General features: G+C 49.1%; 1 long non-coding RNA gene across 1 annotated transcript; it reads right to left on the bottom strand.

The window, feature by feature from the left end:
* Positions 1-8,740: 8,740 nt before the first annotated feature.
* LOC135907062 (uncharacterized) lies at positions 8,741-18,736 on the bottom strand. Its single transcript, XR_010565878.1, has 2 exons — positions 17,605-18,736; positions 8,741-10,788 (listed from the first exon to the last, which is right to left on the bottom strand). It is a non-coding gene; the product is annotated as an uncharacterized lncRNA (long non-coding RNA).
* Between the last annotated feature and the right edge of the window lie 677 nt (positions 18,737-19,413).

Below are 19,413 nucleotides of genomic sequence, written 5' to 3'. Positions count from 1 at the left end.
ATACGTAACGAGATCAACAACACTGTCTACTGATGAGCGATCTCGACGAAAACCAGCCATGCAATTTGGCAACATGTTGTAGTGTTCCAAGTACCACTCCAAGCGGGCAAGGATCATCTTTTCCATTATCTTTCCCACACAGATGGCCAGCGCTGTTGGGCGGTATGAGGTGAGTTCAAGTGGGGACTTGCCTTGCTTCAGGAGAGGGACCAAGCAGCTTGTCTTCCATTCTTCGGATACCATGCCATCTTGCCAAGATACGTTGTATAGATATAACAGTTCTCTGCGTGCGCCATCACTCAGGTTGTTCAAGGCGCGGTAGGATATTCCATCTGGTCCTGGGGATGAAGAACGCCTGTATAGAGCAAGAGCCGCTTCTATTTCCTCCATTATGAAAGGAAGATCCATGCGACAGTCACGTGAAACAGGGATGTGACTGGGGGCTGGGCAGCCTGGACCGGTTGCTCGGCCAGCGATCCTTGCACAAAAGTCTTCTGCAATATCAGCCTCTGGTCGCCCCTGGAAGAGCGCCAGCGCTTTGAAAGGGAAGTGTTGTTCAGGGAGGGAACGTAGACCTCGTATGGTTCTCCAAATGTGGGAAAGTGGCTTTCGGGGGTCTAGTGACTGGCAAAACTTTGTCCAACGTCGAGATGCCAATCTATCCATGCGACGTTGAATTTTCTTTTGTAGTAGTCTGGCTGTCCTAAGGTCTTCGATGGATTTTGTACGCCGGTAACGCCGCTCTGCACGACGACGAAGTGCACGAAGTCGCTCCAACTCTAAATCCAAATAATATTATTAATAATATATATATATATATATATATATATATATATATATATATATATATATATATATATATATATATATATATATATATATATGAGTATTATTGACAATAACAATATTAACCGTAACCGTAACAATATTATTATGATTAATAATAATATTATAGTAGTTGGTTAATTAATTGTGTAATTAGGCGGAATGCAAGAGGTTATGAGTATCTACGAGCGATGGCAAACATTATCTTGGTTCTGTCCAGCTACGTGGCATCTGCATATCTTTAAAGTGCGAACTTTAAAGATATGCAGATGCCACATAACCTCTTGCATTCCGCCTAATTACACAATGTCTTAATTAATTAACCAACTTCTATAATATTGTAATTGGATGAAAAGTGTCAATGAGGAAATTGTATAGGAACATGAAAAACTCCCGATGCAGCTTTCTCTTGCTCACTACGTGCTACATAAAAGTGTTCTTGCGAGCGTGAAAGAACCCCGCGAATACACGCAAAGTGCCTCGAGCAGCCTGTTGCGCGGCAATTTTGCGGGTATTCGCGATTCTTATCCGATACATAAAATGACGAACACTTAGTTCGCGGAACATAAACAGCAATTGCATGAACAATTCTCAGTTTTTTTTTTTTTCTGAGACATCCAGGCACTTGCGCAGCTTTAGATACGACGACTATATGCACATAATTTCTGACGATGCAGTTGCTGCTCGGTTTGGACGTGAAACGTCTTCCAGTTTCGTCAGCGTACGAGGTCGCTTGGTGAAACCGCATGTAACGAAAACAAGTAAAACTATTATCGCTAATAGCTTTGCAAGCGTGCTATCCACGCGCCTTCCGTTAGCATCGCTGCGCAGAAGGGAGAATCGTGCCGGGCTTTCGTGCACAGGCGGTGCCGTTGTCGCCCGCACTCCCGCGTGGCGTTCGGAGAGGCAGTGCGTGCGTCTGTCCGGGCGTGAATGGTCGCGTTTGAGAGAGAGTTCACGCGGCCATGCGAGGCGTAACCCATCGAACTTGTGCTCATGACGCACATATAATTCTTACAAGCGTGCATTTGTCGAATAAGTTTGACGGTCATTGGGCGCCCTCGCGTTCGACGCGTAGCCTTCAGAAATGGAGAAGCCCGGGAAGCAAGGCAGAGGGATGCCGATTCGCACCCAGGCCCACTACGAACAGGGCGCGAGCACGATTGCAAGATGTAAGGTGGCAAGATGTCGTACAACCCCTTACCTTCATCCTAGCTTTCTGATGCGCGAAGAAATGGCACTTGCCTTTTTGCTTACGTCATTTCTGCACCCTTTTGCCCATACACGCACAAGACAATGCACGTATCCCACTGCGGCTGCGTTCCCGATACAGCATGCCCGATTTTGTTTTTCTTCTCACGCGACTGTCACCCTCTTTTTTTCGTGTGTGCACAAAAGCGAAAACCGTCTTGCACAGGAAGCAACACCTCGCCTCACCTGCTTCATTCTGAGAAACGAAAAAGGGGTCTACATTATGCATCTCTGGCCACCGTCGCTTTTATTTTTTCTTTCTTTCATCCCCACTCCCCCCGCCTTTATCAGGACGCTTGACTCGCGCTGGAAACACGATTTTCGTGGAGGCAGCTCCTCTTACTGCGTCCATAGAAAAACGCGTGCCCAATGAAAAAAGCAGGAAAAGCCGGATAAATGTCTTTGATTGTGCCTACCTGTGTCAGTATTTTAGCCTTTCTTTCTTTTCTCGTACCAGCTGCCTCAGGCAGGTAAATGACAATATTTAAAGCCTTCTCAAAGGTATATTTATCTTCCATTCTTTCTTTAAGAGTAACCGCACGTGCAGCTTGTTTCTAGAGTGGGAACACGCAATAATAAATGGAAAGAATAATCGAAAATTTCTATCATGTTTGAGATAACTTAGCAGGAGCCACCTGCCGCACTACGCATAACTGCCGCCGTCCACGCAGCTTCGTTTAGGATTGCGACTTCTGTGGCGCCTGTACACTAGCGGTCTTCCTTAAATTTTTTTATTGCATGCGTTCAGTGTTCGCGCAAGACTAATATACGTATTCGGCCCGAGAAGGCTACGTTTAAAAATGAGTAGCCAATAGCATTGTAATTAAGTGTGTTGACGCTTACTCGCTGCATAGGTGAGACAAGTATGACTTGCAACACATCACTTTCGGCGCAGCTAAGGGTATCATACGAAAGAACATACGCAGAGGCAGGCTACTGATTATGCTAACGAAAAAGGGGGGAAATACCACGCTGAGCTTTCATTCGTCGCCTCGTTGGGGACGAAGCTAGCACAGGTCATATTGGACGCGAAAGCGTGCGTTGTTGCCGTCGATTCTGACGAGATAGAAGTGCGTGAGTTTGTCACCGAGCTCGAGCTTCCTCTCCGCAGCGAAATAGAAGATGGCGAAGCGCAAGAACCAGCAATAAATTGCAAAATGAAACTTCGCAATCTTCTGCTGCCATAAACACGTCTGGAAGACGCCGCAGTGTGACCGGGCTTTGTGTGCCAACGCCACGTGATGCGTTGGCTACGCGGTGCTTGGCCTGAGATTAGCGCGCTCACTGGCAAAGATCAGTGGTTTCAACCACGTCGGTTTCCGAGATTTCCCTCTGAGTAGCCCGAACCTTCTCCAGCTTAAGCTAGTTAAGCTTTAGCTGTCCCTCTCCGTTCCCCAACGTGCCATCGGTCAAAGCGAGGCCCCGGTTCTAGACACGCCGCACGGTGCTCACCACCGGTGCGAGCCTTTCGGTCATTTGCGAGGCGTATTTTTCGCGCAGTCGGTCCGACGTTCGCCGTTCAACTGAAATGGATCGGGTATAGCGCGGCAGCGCAGACTGCCGCACCAGACGCGGGATGGCGGAGGCCCTCGTCTTGGCGGCGTTCAGCGCACGCGTTCCCGTCGAGCGCCGGATTCGCCGAGAGGCGTGACACCTCGCACGCCTGTAGCCTGTCAAGGTGCAACGCTCGGACGATGCACACGAGTGGCCCACTTGGAGTCGAGCGCCGAGGCTTCTTCTGCCGCGCCGTTTCTGCTCGCCGCGAGGGAGCGCAAAAATAAAGCATTTTGCACTCCGACCAGCGACTCGGCCGATACGCCAAAGATACGCGACGCGCGCGGTCGGTGGCCCGCCGCCGCAGGGGAAGGCAGGGCGAGGAAAAGAAAGAAAGAACAAAAAATCGCTCGTCTCTTTTTCCCCTTCATTTCTCGCTCACTTTCTTTTCCATTACCTGGGTAGCGTAACTTTTTCTGTTCACCTCTGGCGTAAAGAGCGGGGTGTGTTCCGTCTCGGGCAGCGTGCGCGTTTGGAGTGTCTGGCTGGGGTCCAGGCGAGATTCCGAGGCGTCAGCCGCGCCGCGTGCCCCTCCCTCCGTGCAGGCTGGCATTGGCCTCCCTCGCCGGCGGCCACTCGTTGTGGCGGGCCGCGGGGATGCCCCTGCGCCAGAACGAGCACTGTGCGTTCTCGACATTGCTTGCGTCATTCGGTCCGAAAGTAGCTTCACGTTGGCACTCGCGTTGCGTCGTACGCTTGGCAGCACTCCGAAAGATCGGAGCTGTATGGTCGTCGAGCTCTGCTACTCCCGGAAGTTGCTGTAAACTCGCAAGATCGCCAACTGACCGCGCAACAATCGAATCGCTGTCGCAGCCGTCAAAGTGCCTGCGTCCAAAACACGACGCGTCGTTTGTCGGCTGACTTGTCTCTTATTTACGGCACCGAGGAGCCGGCGCGCTGCCTTTGCCACCGAAGCCACCTACTGCGCGGGCATTACTCGACGTTTCGGCCGCAGGACAGGCGTTTACCGAAATTGCGTACGGTCATCATCCATATGAAAGGAAACACCTAACTTACGTGCTTGTATGTTTCCATATCTAATAATAATAATTTCAAACACATGTAGGGGCTAAACACACAACACACACACACACACACAAGCACACACAAACACACAAACACACACACACACACAAACAAACAAACAAACAAACACACACACACACGCACGTGCGCACGCACGCACGCACGCGCACACGCACACACACGCGCACACACACACACACACACACGCACAACACACACGCACACACACACGCACACGCACACGCACACGCGCACGCGCACACGCACACGCACACGCACACACGCACATGCACGCACGCACGCACACGCACATATTTACGGTGAAGGGAAGGAAGAAGTTGAATTAAACTAGAGGAAGACGAAGTCTGGCAGTTGCCTAAACGCCATATACCTCAGTTGTAAATATAGATTGGTAATCCATACTTATATCTGTTTTATCTCACGCTGTTTAAAGCGCATGTAGTTTTATGTTCGAACGTCTCGAAAGGATTGTACACGAGTTTTATTCAAACGAGCTTGCTCGTGCGATTACCGAAGCGATGCATTTATTCCTCTTAGCTTTTGGTAAGCGTTCGATCTCCGGATTACTCTTGAAACCTGTATCCACTGCTCCCGTTTTTTCTTTCTCTTGATTTTTCTCGCCCCTTCTTCGCTTTTCTTTTCTCGGCTGCTATGATAGACGCCGTGGACGGGACGCGCCGGATAGTTTTCCCTCTGGGAGGCAGCGCTAAGGTTGCCGGCGAGCTCTCCAAAGAAGCGGGCACTAAGGGCGCCGTGATTAGGCTAATTACGAGAGAGAAATCAAAGAGTCAGAATGAGAAGAGGAGTGGTGCCTAAGCCGCGGCGCTTCGCTGGAGCGTGAGGCTTCTCACCCGCTGTCCCATTTGCGGTCCAGCTCGGAGAGCTGCACTGTCAGGACTCGCGCCAGCGACTCGTCGCGGGTGCCCGGCTGCCTCGTGTGGCCGCTTTGCGCACGTCTCTCTTCCTTCGCGCGTTTATGCAGGCCCTCCCCCTTCCCACGAGTGCGATGCGTCAGCGGTTGTGTACACGCGTGCGAGGGGGCCTTGTGCGCAGTCACCGGAACTGAGTGACCTTCTTCGAGGCAACAGGAGCGCGAACTATCTATCTTTTTCTTTTTTTGTATAGCATGTGCTGCCGCACATGGTGCTGGTATATATAGTCGGTTAATTTGCTCCTGCCTTAGCTTTTTCTTAGCCTTATAGTCCGTATTGATATAAATGAAGAGAGTGCATATATATATATATATATATATATATATATATATATATATATATATATATATATATATATATATATATATATATAGAGAGAGAGAGAGAGAGAGAGAGAGCTTAAATGACGGAGATGTTGGTCGGCCACTCTTAGTTTGTAAGAAACGATTGAGGGCAGAATATCTCTGTGGGATTGATAGAAAGACAAAACGGGTAAATAATCAACATTGTTTGCTAAAGAAAATACAATGACAAAGCTAAAACAACTTTAAGGAAATAAATTATAGTCATCGAAGCTTCTCGAGAACGCAGGTGCCGCCAAATTGTCAAAAAACGCCATAAACAATTGATTGTTGGTTCTTGACAAAGTGAACCATCTCCGGTGGGTGCTGAAATAAAGAATATTAGGGAAAGCATAAACAAAACATAAATTCAAGGGCACTTAGGTGGCGCTACGTAGATGAATGCGAAAGCTTTGCTACGTCTCGCCTCGGCCTCGTTCGCGTACTTGCGTGCCGGGGCCAAAGGAGCCGCGCGCAGCTGCTGACTGAGAAGTCGAAGCTTCGTCTGTCGGAGATTCCGACAGCGTTAACCGAAATCACCGCACTCACGGACAACGCTGCGACGCGCGGCGCTATATATAGACCAGCCGCAAAGTTGCCGCATCCCGGCAACTGCAGCTTATGGGACTGTAATCTTTCCCGGAAACGCTTGCGGCAAACGCTATGCCCGAACGCGAGCTTTCTGGTTCTTTTTTATTGTTTCCCTAGCGCGGCCGGCACCGCCGCTGCCACGATGGATGGATGGATGGATGCATGAATGAATGGATGGATGGATGGATGGCTGGATGCATGGATGGATGTTATGAGCGTCCCCCTCTGGAACGGGACGGTATGTTGCGCCACCAAGCTCTTGCTATTATACTGCCTAATGTCCTACCTAGCTTAAACAATAAAAACAAAAAAAAACAATATCAACTCCAACAACCAAATTTTCTGACCAGCTATTGCGAACTTTGCTTTCTGTCATTTCGCTACATTTCTTCCACCAATCTTACAATCGCCTCCTACTAATCTCTATTGCGGACATGTTTACTTTCCCCTGCTCTCTCTGAACCCAAGGGCTTCAAGGAGGCCAGTAGTGCCTAAATCGACCGCTGGGCAGATGTCTTCACATTCTAATAAAACATGCTCCATCGTTTCCCTAGCTTTACCGCAGCAAGCATATTCTTCTTCTTCCTTCTTATATCTCGCTTTATAGGTGCGTGTTCTAAGGCATCCCGATCTCGCTTCCAAACGTAATGAGCTTCCCTTTCAGTTATCATAAGTTGTTTCTTTCCTGATTTCGTTTTTTCCTTTTAACTAGTTACTCATGGCAGGTTTCTTTTCTATCGCCAGCATTCAAGATATTATTTCAGCCTCTCCGACTTTCCGCTTGACGTTCTTTGTTGCTGTGTTGCTCACCCTACAGGCCGCATACTTGCTGGTAAGCTTCCTAGTTCTTTTTCTCCGCTGTGAATCAATGTTCTTCCTGTACAGATACCTGAACACTCTTCCAGCCCATTTACTTTCTTCCATTTTCCTCAGCCGTTCTTCATACTCAATTTTACTGCGAGCTTCCCTCGCTTCAAAACTAGTCCAGCTCATATCACCCTGCACAGCTTCATTTATAGTCTTCCCGTGAGCGCCCAGTGCGAGGCGCCCCACTGACCTTTGGTTCATATCGAGACCCGATTGTACCCCCGATTCAGTGGCGTAGCAACAGGGGGGGGCGGGGGGCCGTGGGCCCCGGGTGCAAGGGGCCAGTGAGGGGGGGGGGGGGGGTGTCATATACGTCTGAAGACACCCCTCTGCGCCGGCTACACCCGGGGAGGGGGGTGACAGAAGACCTATGGGCCCCGGTTGCCAGACGACCTAGCTACGCCACTGCCCCGATTTCAAGCAAACAACCGCATTTCCAAAAGTAAGTCCTGGAACCGTTACCCCTTTCCACATACCTCGGAGCACCTCGTACCTATTGTTTCCCTATAGCGCTCTGTGCTTCATTATGGCTGCATTTCTCTTCCCCTTCACTGTTATTGTTTTTTCCTGTGTTTCCATATATCTATTGCATTCATTTATCCATATACCAAGGTATTTATATTCGTTTACCCGAGGTATTTCCTGGCCCTGTATTGCCACTGTCTGTTCACTGTTTTCATTGAATACCATAACACTTTATTTTCTAACACTAAATTTCAAGCCTAAATTCTCGCCTTCCTGTCCGCAGATATTAGCCAGACGTTGCGAATCACTTTGCCTGTTAGCTAGCAACACAATACCGTCCGCATAAAATAAACCTGGCAGCTGCTGCTCTACTACTGTACCCAACTGTTTGTATCAGAGATTAAAACCGTGTGGAGGCGAGCGCCATCTGGTGGTGTTTCAAGGAGATCAGCGACTCACGCCTCCCGTTGTTTGGTTGCGACCACGTGACTTTTTATACCATATCCTGCCGCACCACCGGATTTTCCGTCTCATAAGCCATATAATGCTTTCGCATTAAAAATGCAGCCGGATGATAATTGTCCCCCTTCCCCTCTGGAATCCGCAAGATTCCAGAGGGGAAGGGGGACAATTATCATCTTTGCCAATGTCTCCGTTCCGTTGTCAGACCAAACGCCGCACGCAACAGCCGAGTCACACTAGGGAGGAGGTTTGCGACGATCCACTCTTGCATGCGTAACCATGCGAACAGCAATTAAAATTTGGAGTCATATTTCAGAGCTCACACACGCTAGAAGAATTGTTCTAACTGATACTGAGCAGAAACACGACTGCCTCTAACTTTTGAATACAAACACACACACTTACTGCAGTCAATAAAAAGTTGTTTATTCAATTGTAGGTAATTGGGCTGCTGACAGCGATAATTATCATCTCACTTTGTGTCCTCCTGGCGACATAACTTGTTTGCACAGGTGGTCTTGGCGTGCCTCCCAGTGCGCAATTTCAAGAAAACCATAAAGCCTAATTTTGAACGCCCTGCATATTTGCGGCCTTCCTCTTGTTGCCATTTGCAGAGCCCAAGGCAAAAATCATGTTTTCCTTCTGCTCAGTAGAGAAAGACACGGCGACTGAGACGAAACAAAACGTGCCTCGAAACGTTCGCACTGGTGTTGTCAATTCGCTTTTGTGGTGATAGGTCTTGTGGCAAAAAAAAAGAGAGAAAAAAAACATCCGTGCACTTCATCTACGCCAAGACAACAGCGTTGACAGCTTGTTTCCAACTAACACCAAACGCGACTTGTTACTTCAGCCGCGACGCGGCAGATAAGGCACTAGCCCTATCACAATGTTGTTGTTTATTTCCTTCATTTCGTACTGGCTAACTGAGAAGGAGCCAGTACGTTTCCCTTTAGCAATAGCAATACCACGTCTCCCTTTCAGGGTGCTGCTTTATGATCAAGGTGGGAGCGCAGTCACGTGGTATTCTCCATATTTCGCGGAGTTTATTTATCCGTTGGAAAAAAATTTGAACACAGTTAGTACGTCGCTGAATATACCACACTTATATGTCCTTTGGCCGTGCCTACAAATGCCTCATTGACACTTTGATAATCAGGATAGTACGTCTCGAGTTAGATAATTAATTACAATTACCTAATTAAATCTCAGTAATGAAACAATTACTGGCAGCTACACCACGATACGGGAAACAATATTCACTAGCTTTTGTTGAAGTAACACAATCGCTCTTTTTTTAAAATCTGGGTGCTTGATAGTTAATTGGGGCACCCTATATATATTTATGACCTCTGCGTGCCATTGGGGATATTTCCATCCGTAATAAATTTAAATTATTAGAAGAGTTCTTTTTTTCATGAGTCGTTAGCATTGCACACTGGGAAGAGAAGCAATACCGACACACACATCATTCACGTGCATTTCACACGCCGTTGATAAAAGAGTGTGGCGAAGGGGTGACTGAAGTCTGCAGGTTTTTTCAGGATCAAAAAAGCACGCAAAGAAATTTGAAGCGAGGTAAACATACAGCAACACATTCATTCTCTAGGCATAGGCTATCCATACCTTTAGAAATAATTTTTAATTGCCGACCTCCTTCTCTTTCAATAATATAATCAGATTTGCCCTGTTTTGCATATTTCAATATATTGTGTACGTGCATGCTGTTTACAGTGGAAATTTAAACCAATGTTGAAATGAGAAAATACGGCTGAGGCAGCCGCCGCTAGTGCTTTTAATGCGTTTGTCCTCATATTGTCAGGATTTGCAGAAGTAAAGCGAAAACATGAGTTAAAAGCCGTGCACGTCCGCGCCGAAAACGATGCAGTAAGCCATTAGCCAGAATAAAATTTTAAGTGATAAGTTAGAGGTAACTCAAAAGAAAACTAAGATAATGATGTGGTTGACAAAACTTTGGCACTTTAGAGTTGGGGGGTTATATAGGCTTCGGTATCGCAGGAAGGGGCTCGGACCCCTCCTCCGTAGTCGGCGCCTATGCATGACCGCGCCCAACTAAACCCCGATGCACAACGGCTTGCCACGCTGAAGAAGACGCGAGTGAGCGGAAGGGCGTCGCTGCCACCGCAGCGCTCGGTGGCATCGGGAGATGGATGCGCTCCGTCCACGAACACTGCAGCTCGCCGAGAATGCACGGGGGTGGTGCGCGCCGGTCGGAACTTCTCTCCGAGGGCGAATTATTGGATCGCAGATGAGCTGTCGACTGACTTCATCGCTGGTTGTTTGCGTTGGCTCCCTTTCTCCTCGCCAATACGGGTGCGCTCGAAAGCTAGCGCGGACACCGACAGGCCCACGTACTTCGCTGCGGGCTGGATGGGTGTTACCGGCAGGTAAACCAAAGAACGCGACCGCAGGGGGATTCCCTTCTTTCGGTGACCCTGTTGGAAAAAGGAAGAGTTTCGGGCTGGTGTGGAGGAGAACGTAGCAAAAAGCTGCTTGGCCCGCGGCGAAGAAAAAAGAAGAACGCAAAAAGAAAAGCCTGCTTATGGTTCTTAAATAGCTTTCGGAAGCTCATTACATTTTTATGTTAGTAATATACGGCATAGATAAGATTGATTGTGACGTTTTGTAGGTTAGTATGTAATGACTCACCTTTCTTTTTTCTTTTTTTTAGGAGACAGTAATAGTGTGCGGTGTTCTGTTCTTCTTTTCCCTCTCTTGTCCAGCTCTAAGATTTGTTTAGTGTTCGTGAAATTTATGCATTTGCTGCTGGCCTCCCGTAAGCCTGATAAGGTGCGGAGCATTTAATATTTATTTCTCGTGACGTTTTACTCATTGCACTTTGTTGGTAATTTTCCTTTGGCATTCCACCTGTTGTTAGTTGCGAACGTCAGTGAGATATTCATTTTTTATGTGACAAGGAGTAGCATACATAGTCCTCTGTTGTGAGCATCTTTTGATCCAATACGAAAAGAAAACCATGAAAACAAATCGGCGGTGACACTTAAGACTGCTCACGTGTGGGAAGCCTTATGCTCTGCGGACCTCGGAACGCCACGAACGCGCTCGGGTCGCGCACTCGCGGGGTTGGCGCCACCCCATTGGCTGCGCCGTAACGCGCCCACCGTTAGTCAGCAAGAACCGTGTAGCCGCAGAGGCGTGGGGGAAGCTTGCTCGTTTCGCACCTCGGAGGTCCCGGTTCGCTTCCCACGCAGGCCGAAATGTACCACGTTTTATTTCCAAAGCCATTAATTTACGATGTTTGCACAAACCTCCCCGAGAAGTTTGACACTAATCCAAGCATTTTTTTGACGTGCTCTTACTCTTTGCGCCGTCGGCCGTGTTTGGTACCATCTTTCCAGGAAAGTCGTGCTCACCTGACGGATCTCTAGAGTCTACGATATTGTTCTTTAGTGTGCGGTAATCAGTGAGTTCTAATTAACTCCCATTATTCCAGACACTTCAGTCACATGTAACTAAACTTATGCTCTCATATCTATAATGAAACCCGTGAATTTTGTGCTGTACTATATTTTGTTATATTTTTGTTTTCTGATTTATTTGGAATTTCCTGCCCCCCGGTCTTCTCAGGAGATGAACCTGAATGCTTCGGAAGAAACAAGAGTGTGACTCAATGCTCGTGTTACTAAAGAGAAGAAAGAAGGGAAAGAAAGAAAAGTATCTAGCCTTATAGCCGATGGCGCCGTGGCACCGAATATATTTATTCAGAGGCATTTCACTATCGTAGATGTCATCGGTGAAGTACTAAGTAGCTGCGGCAGTATCAACAACGTGTACAACGCCTGCTTCCAATACGACGGCGTCGTCGCATGCACCGACTTGGCCACCAAAACGCGTGAACGAATTATTTTCTCACTTTGCATAAGCCACTTCCAATGTGTCGGTGTAGTGAAACAGGCTGTAAGTTAACTCAACCGGGTGTTGTGTTCGCTGCAAGCAGACGCGTTCGCCAATCGGTTCACCCGATGTATCATGCACCATCTGCTACTGAACTCATTTCTTATCTTCGAACTTCAATCAAATCGCAAGCAATTGTCTGGCCACTTTCACGTTCTCTTTCAACACTGAGTATTAGCATAGCAGTCAAATGTCCTGATACGTATTGTTCCATAGTGGTTTCTCTTTAGGCGAACTGCTTTGGTACTAGTCGTTCTAGACGTCAGCATCCATGTAACACAGGAGCCACACCCACAAGGTGTCGGATGACGTTCCGCGGCAGACTCCGCGCAGAATAGAGGGCCCATGTGGCGCCGCGATACAAGCACGCGTTCCCGTGAGCGTGTTTAGCGCTGTGTTCTCGAGCGCCCGTCGTATACGGATCGGCTTGGTGAGTGAGCGCGCCCTCAGCTTCCTGAACGAGGTGGGCTCCGCCGCTACGTCTCGGGTGATGGAGCGAAGCCGAACGAACGAGGCGCTCGTACTGGTGGTGAGGGTTGCGGCGAAACCAACTGTACGTGGGCCTTGCAAGGTGGACACTCTAACTGCCATTTGACGTACTCGTACCTAGATGCCGCTGCGCCATTAATTTCAGCCATTGTCTATAGCAACTGCAGCAAAGAAGTTATTTTTTCCGGCCACGCATTATTGCTGGCATCGTGCGATAACCACAAATAACATGGGGCATTGGTGGACTATTTATAGGTTGAGGGTCATTTTAGTTCCAGAGACAGCGCACCGGAAAATCCATGAACAAATACGAAAACAGACGAGCACTTTGTATTTGTTTCTGTGCTCGTTCTTGCGTATAATAATTAGCTATCTTTACATACAACGCCAACGAGATGCCCAGCTAACGAAAGTCAGCAATTATATTTACATGCACTAATGACATAAGCATGCAACATTGCAACTGTGGTATCAATCAGGTCAATAACTGACGTCGACCCGCTTGACATGCCCGTCGCACGCCAATTCATTATCTGCCGACTCGTATTCTTTTTTTCTTTCCTGAACAATGGCAGCGTTGGGATGATTAGACTGACACACGCTCCTCGCAGCCTAAAGTGTTTGGCGTAATCAGCTGCGGCTGCGAAACCTCCAGCCGATGAATCAAACGCAGGGCGGAGCCTAAGCAATTGTGACTGGAGGACGGCAGAAGTTTGCAGGAAGTGTTATCTGAATCACATGTTGCGCGTTGTGGGAGTGACTGGACGAACGCGCATTGATCTGAGCTGACGCATGGGCGGAAGAACTGCTGATGCGGGCGTATGACCTGTCCGGTGCTGCTACTCTAAACACTCTCGAATTCTGTCATGTTGTCGAATTCGACCATGTGGACGTTTCGAGCTACTCAGGGAGGACGTAGCAGCCCTGTGATCCAATCAGAGTTGACAAGATGGCGAGTGGTGGAATTTGACAGCGGACAAAATAGCATTATGCTAGCGTTAAATTATAGCATGTAGTGCCCTATTGGCCTCGAGATCGAACAGAGTCGGCTCCTAGCGGCGAGGTGACGAAGCTCCCAAGTGTGGATGCCGGCGGCCCGTCGCGGCTCCAGCCGCAGTGTGCAGCGATCGTAGTTCGCGAAATCACGATGGATGTTGTCGAGGACGGTTTGTGCGATGGTTAGTAACCTCTCAACCTGTTATTCTTTCATTTTTGTTACGGAAATTCGTAAAGTAAATCGCTGTACGTTTTTAGTGTACTGATGCGAAAAGCATTTGCTTAACGCGGCCACACCATGTGCGCTCGTCTCCTGTCAACGTGTTGTGAGGTTAACATGCGTTCTTTTTCCGTTTTACAGCACCCTTGCCTCTAAGCACAATTCTCAACCATGTTAGGGACGGTGTCAGGTGTCTCGTCGAAGGCGACCAAGTCGTTGCGGCGGCCCACATCATTGAGTGTAGTGCCGTCGCTTCCGCCTGCTGCTCTGACGGTCCTGTGCACGTTATCGCATTCGTGCTGCAATCGTCCGCGCTTAGTAAAGACCCACACCGAGTCGACCTGAATTTGACCGACGAGACAAAAATAGCAGAATTGAACTGCACATGCCCTGCATGGTAAAGTATTGCCTCAAGTTGTTCGGATGTAGTTGGTCGCGGCGCGTATCGCGATTTGTTTGCATTACATCACACTAAGCTGACTCGCTGATTTGCGATGTGTTTACGTTATGCGATAAATTTAGAGAACTTATGTTGCTTTATCAATTTTTGTTTTTAGCCAGACCTACAAAATCACGAGTTAGTTTCAGAGTGTTACTACCATTGTAAAATGTTTTCGAGTCGCTTTATAACCAGTTGCAACCGTTACACGAAGCTCAAATAAAGCATGCAACGTATAATTTATGTTGTATCATAATCATTAGATCCCTTTAATTACTTTCGCATGCAGGCACTTGAATTTGCAGTGGTGCTTGAATGCAGTGCATCGGGCTTCAATTTTTTCCACCCCCCTATAAAAGACAGGAAAAAATATATCAATATGAGCAGTAGCAATAAATTCGCTCGCGCATGTTCGTTCATCGCTTAATGGACCATCCGCTGTTGGCTCGCGAAACGACACTGTTTAATCTGTACGAGATCATGCGTACACACTTGCCGTGTTTCGGTGCTCGTATTTACACTTCTGAACACGGAGAACAGTTCCCGTGGCTGAGGAAAGACAACGAAAAACGTAACTAGTCACGCTCGGTGACGGTCGTTTAAACGGATTCGCAGCTGAGCGCGAACCTTGAATTCACTGTGCAGGCGGCGCATGAAGTTTATAGAATAAATTGCATGCGTGGACACGCGGTTAATTTACTTGCGGAAGTATATAAAAGCACAGGCAACTCATTACTGGCATCTCAGGCCACGCCGACACGAACTTTCGCGGACTGCAATGATCTTCACACGCACAGCAACCACACAGCAACTACGCATGCAGCAAACATTAATGCCCAGATTGCCGATTTGGATTCCCAAACGTGATATCATATTGGACTACTCGCCATCCTTTTTCGTCAACGAACGCTTGAACGCACCATCGTCCAAGTGCTTACTGCACACCATTGCATACTCGGAAGGGGCCTTGCCGTTCCGCAGCCTGACGAGCCATTCTCGGCGACGTGCCGCGTCAACGGGATAGTAGTGAAAGCTTATCCCTGGCTCTGAGCAATATGTGCTGCATTGCCGAACCAAACAAAATCTCAAGATGGTAAATGAAGCGTTTTCTGCGGGCACGCAGCACAGAATCGCGAAATGAAAACAGTAGCTCCCTACACTTCCACACACCGCACGGGCGACGCATCCACACTAACGGGGCGACGGTGCTGCCACTTATAGGTCGATCTCGCGGCCAATAGGCTCGCTACGTAAATCGTATAGAGAACATTGGCTGACAGACTTGAGCGGAGAGACGTTACTAATGATATTGCAGCTGTCGTTGTCTTTTCGCGGGACACATGGGACCGCTCAGAAGAGAGGCGTCCTGGCTTTTGTGACATCGTTCTAGTGACGCAAGTCTCTTTAGTTAATCGCAACGTTCAAGAGATTCATTTGAGCGTGAACGTTGCGTGGCAAAGTGGTATACTTCACCGGCTTTCTGCAGGTTTAGCTATGCCTGTCATAAATTAAAAGCTGGCGCACAGTTAGAGAGTATAATTACTGGCAAGCGTCTCAATTCTTGCAACCAACGACCTATTACTCATCCTTTTATTCCACAGGAGGTCTCCTCAGTCAATGCAACAAGAGATTAGGTGCATGAGGCTAAATCGATATAAATATGTAGAAGTCTCCGATGACAAATATTAATGAAAATAAAAGCGCAATCACTGCCACTCGACACGTGCAGGCGTGTCCATCCAGATCAAAATATTGTGGCCTCGGTTGCGCGCACCTGAGGCGGTAGAAAACATATTCATGCGCATCCCGAAAGTCTTGAATAACCGCTAGATAAAAGCTGCCGATACTGCAGTATCTCGAGTTCGGTGCACGAGTTGGGTGCACAGCTGGGTGACCACGGTCACCTGCCAGGTTGCTAACGCCTCCCTCAGGTTCGCACCAAATATACATTAATACACATTAACTCACATGTGGCGCAAAATAGGCACGTATTCGTGCCACTTTTGGCTGCGAAACTGATCCGATCCCACTTGTTTAGTTGAAAAACCGTCGCCTTTGACCTGCGAGATCACTGGAGCTGTCAAAAGTACAGCACACACGATGACCAAAGTTGTCTTAACAGCGCGGCGTAGTGTCTTTCTCTTCTCTTTATTATCTATCCGTTTACGTTGTAATGTTCAATAGACATGATGTGACATATTGGAATGGTTCAATGTGGCATTACGTTCAAGTGCGGGTGAAAACGTCTCCCGCCTGGAGCAGCGTCGCGCAAGCGCACTATCGAGACACCATCGCGCTGCGCCCAGCGTCTTGCCGCATCGGCCGCCGAGCGCTCCGTAACCAGGAGCGCGCCGCAAGCTTTCGAGCAGCGACGGCGCTGGCTCGAGGTCAGGACCCGTGGCGGGAGTCCTGCCCCGTAAAAATAGGCCTCTCGCGGGAGGCCCCCTGCGACAGACGCCGCTTGGGGCCGTGCGGAGAAAGCCCAAAACGAAGCGCGCGAAGAAGAAATCCTAAACCGAAGCCGTCATCGTGACTGTCGCTTGTCGGCTGGCGCCGCGCTCTTTTTTGACCTGGTTTCTTTGGTTTTGCTTTTGTCCCGGCCAGCGGCGCCCCGTCTCCCCTCGTTTTCTTGCTGTTCGGCTCGGCTGGCGAAGCATGCAGAGATGCCGCGGGGTCCGCGCGCGCATTCCGGAGCTCGTGAAGCTCTCGTCGCCGGTGGGAGGTGAGGCACCCGCTACGCGTTAACTAACGGGAACCCGCGTGGCATCGTGACGAACAGGAGCGTCGCTTGCTCCTCTGTGCCGCGGCAGGAGCGGGCGGCCGTGTGTAACGCGCGTGCACTGCGCGTCCGCGGTGACGGCTGTGCTTCGAGGGCCGTCGATTGGAGGCAGTTCTGCGCTGAGTGCCCGCGCTATCGGAAACGGACTTTGATGCTCGTGCAAATGCGAAGGGTATTCGGAGGGGCACTTTAATCACTTCATTTGTGAACAGAGTACGTTGGACACCGCAAGGAAATGCTAAACAGAATACGCACGAGAACAGAGCCGGTTCGATTCATCACCTGTGTGTTTGCTTTTTGTGCTTGTGTAGTCCTGCGTTCTCCAATCAAGTGCATTTCGAATGGCGAACGAGAACGGGTCTAGAGAGACAGTGAAGTTCTACAAGTGGAGAAAGAGCGGCAGTTTGACTCACCTCCTCTTTCCATCAAAAATTTGTGGATCAAGTTTCCAAGTCTTGGGAGACCAGAGAAGAACTCGGGGTGCTAACACTGACTTCCTTTTTTGTTTCTCTTATTGTCAAACTAGCAACGCTACGTCGGTGCTTGTGTGATTAGAAAACGAAAGGCGCAGGCATTGCTCTGGCGAAAATAATGTAGGAATTATGAGCCGTGCAGGAGCTCAGACATTGACCGCGCACAGTGTTGAAATGCAGCTGAGAAAAGACAACTCTGGAAGGAAAAAGTGGCTTATCAGAAGATGAACGTATGCGCATGACATCGTTCCCCACAGCGGGTTATAGCGTTCTACGGCGCGCTCAAAAAATATCGAGTCCCATGCGAGATTATGACGACGCTCGTCGTCACGAGAGTCAGGCCCGTGTGCGCCACTCTTTTATCGGCAATCGGCAACACGCAATCTTTCGAGCAAGATGAACTAAAAGCTCAAGGTGGGAAATATGCGTCAACTTCAAACGATAATGAATGGTTAGTTGCCAGGCTGGATGTCGTGTTTTTGCTCTGTCTTTAATAATGAGAAAGGATGCGAGCTATGCAGCACCGGAAAACAATTTCGGCCGAACCCATCTCACGACGAATGTCGATGTTACTGCGATTAGCGTTAAAACAACGTAATGACACACCGCGTTGCCACCGCAGATGCACGAAGTGGCAACCACGCTGCCAGCCACAATGCGAAACGATGCGGTCGATCTCGTTGCAAGCGCTGCACCACAGTTCAAACGCCGAAGAGTACCCATAGTTGCAAGTTAACCGCAATGGCTTTGCGTCAAGCGACCCCGCTCGATGCGGAGCTGTCTGTTGTGGAGGAGACGCTGTCGCTTTAATATATTCAATGCCGTGTATCCTCGGCTCACTTTGGCACATCGTTGGTGACCGCCCATAGCTGCGCGGTGGGCCCTGTTGCGTCTGCGCGCACATCACCTGTTCTCATCCGTTTCCTTCTGTGCCCACTTTCCCTTCCTCCACTGTAGGAAGGGAAATCAGGCGAAGCAGGCGCAACATGGTCAACCGGCTTGCATTTCCTTCTCTTTCTCTCTGTCTTGGCACACTGGTTCTGGAGGATTGCTCAAGAATGGGCACATACCAATATCACATGCGCTGTGGCGACGTTACCAGTTAGGGCGCATACCCAGTGAACCGAGCTGTCTACTCGACCAGGCCAGCAGCAAGCTGTGTCCTGTTGCGTGTGCCGAGGTATGCGTGGCCGGCAGGAGGTCTGGATGCCACTTCACGCAGAGTACATCAGAGACGAGGAGAGCGTTCTCGGCGGAGAATTCTTTATACAATGTTTACAAGTTGTCGTGATTATCAGGAGAGAGCAACAGAGCAGCTGCGAGCTGCTGGAATAACACCCCTCAGACCCCAGATTCCCCAGACAGTCCCTAAGGATGAAACAAGGTCGAGAGAGAGAGGGTCCGGGGCGCCTCCGTGGTCCCAATGCCGCTTTCAGCGGCCGGCGCCTCCGGGAACCGCGCTGCGTCGTCAGGTGGTGGTGGTGGTCAACGTTACTAGACTAGCTTCAGTTTTAAAACTCGGCGCCGTTGCGCGGAACCGCCACCTGCCCGCGCCTTCGTGGCGCTGCAGTCGCGCCCGGCTCCACTTCCTCACTAGCCGGCTACGCGGGCAGGCCAGACTAAGCACGCGGTGCAGCGTTTGTGCATTCTGTGGTTCGTTGTTGACAGCGAATTTCAGCAAGCATGTCATCCGTGTAACCGTAGCCTTCGCCGAGTTTCTTAAGAATATCAGCAGACGATGCCGAAGTG

This window comes from Dermacentor albipictus, chromosome 1 (genome assembly GCF_038994185.2).
Source record: "Dermacentor albipictus isolate Rhodes 1998 colony chromosome 1, USDA_Dalb.pri_finalv2, whole genome shotgun sequence".
In the NCBI taxonomy this organism is placed as follows: domain Eukaryota; kingdom Metazoa; phylum Arthropoda; class Arachnida; order Ixodida; family Ixodidae; genus Dermacentor; species Dermacentor albipictus.
Note: the sequence above shows the minus strand (reverse complement) of the source record. Positions and strands in the feature narration are given on the sequence as shown.